Source organism: Limulus polyphemus, unplaced genomic scaffold (genome assembly GCF_000517525.1).
Source record: "Limulus polyphemus unplaced genomic scaffold, Limulus_polyphemus-2.1.2 Scaffold8598, whole genome shotgun sequence".
Classification (NCBI taxonomy): Eukaryota; Metazoa; Arthropoda; class Merostomata; order Xiphosura; family Limulidae; genus Limulus; species Limulus polyphemus.
The window spans coordinates 30,116-31,664 of record NW_013674208.1 but is presented as its reverse complement, the minus strand read 5'-3'; positions in this window follow the sequence as shown (position 1 = coordinate 31,664).

The window sequence follows — 1,549 nt, the reverse complement described above, 5'->3', positions numbered from 1 at the left end:
CTTCGTTTATTCTTTCAATCCTGTAGACAATTAACCAGGGGGACTAAACTTATAAAACTGAGTTATGTTTATCATACAATAACTAGAAGTTTCTGTGATTCGAATTATTGGAAGCAGTGCTGTTTATACGACATCAGAAGAATCAGATATTCATGAGGACCGATAACTTGTATGTTTTTCTTTCTCTACAACTTGTCCTATCTTTTGCATTGCATGAGAAGACAACAGGATTTCGTACATCAGCTATATAGGTGGATTAAAATACAATGATAAAAATCCTAAGAAGTTTCTGTGTATCGAAGTCACGGATTCGTTACTGTCTATACAAAAGTAGAACAATCACAGACACTTTGTATGTATCCATAAGTTTTATAATATCATGAACACAGAAAAACGAAGTATGCATGGACCAGATGTCGGACACATCCCCTTGTGAGGTTGAACAGAGGAAGTTTTATTACACCATGGCCATTCCTACCTTGTTTCCTCATTTTTCGGTGCATCCGTTCTTACACTTTTAATTTTCTAAGATATTTTTTACACTTGTTCATGTATTGTTTTCATACAAGGTGACATGATCTTATGCATCATTCATTCATTTGTGTTGATATCCTGTATGTATATCATCAGTGTGGCTGTGCACCATAATGTATGTGGAAATAATGGTGTATGTGTGGTGTGCATTCTCTTCACTTATGTTGTGTGTACACATTGTGAATGTGCATGTGTGCTGTACCTGTGATGGTACACACTCTATCGTGTGCAATGTCATTTGGGTGATGTAGTGTGAGTTATGCTTGTGTGCACATATTAAGGGTTGATAAATTAGTTAATTAATTTAAGTAACTACTTCACGCTAGCACGAGCACGTTGTCCCTGTGCTATTTTACTATTGGTGCACTTATAACTATGGAAAGTCTGTTTGTTACACAGCTAGAAGCGTTCAACAATCTCAGTCAGTCAGTGAGAAATTTGTGGTTTTGTGAAGTATTTGTATCTGCTCTGTTGACTTTCTCAAGTGGTTCTATGACTTATAATTTTGTATGTGGTTTGTTTAACATCTAACGGTGTCCCCCAAATACTTTTGAATATTTATTATTTAATTGTTAAAGGTCTAAATGAGTAAATAGTTTGTATTGCATGTATGGTATATCCGCCCCATTCCTACTATAAGTACGACGTACTTGTGATTACACCCTTTTAGTTTATCTCTTTATAAGTTAAAGGAACACAAACAATTGGTCATCTCACCAGTTATTTGTATATTATTTTTAGACAAATTTGAATCGTATTTTGTAATCTTACTTTGCTCCGAATATCAGGACCACTAGACCAAACACAGCGAGTCCGGCAGGCAATGTCAGCATTCTTTTATCAATGGTTCTGAGATAAGTACAACAAAGAGTTAAGATAAGTAATGTTATAGTATTTTATAATTTATGGTTCAATCACTTCTGAAACGTCTAAAAAAACTTAAATATTAGTTAATGTAAGACACTGATCTGGTCGCTTTGATTTGTTCTTTAAGATCTTTTATTGAGTATGTTTG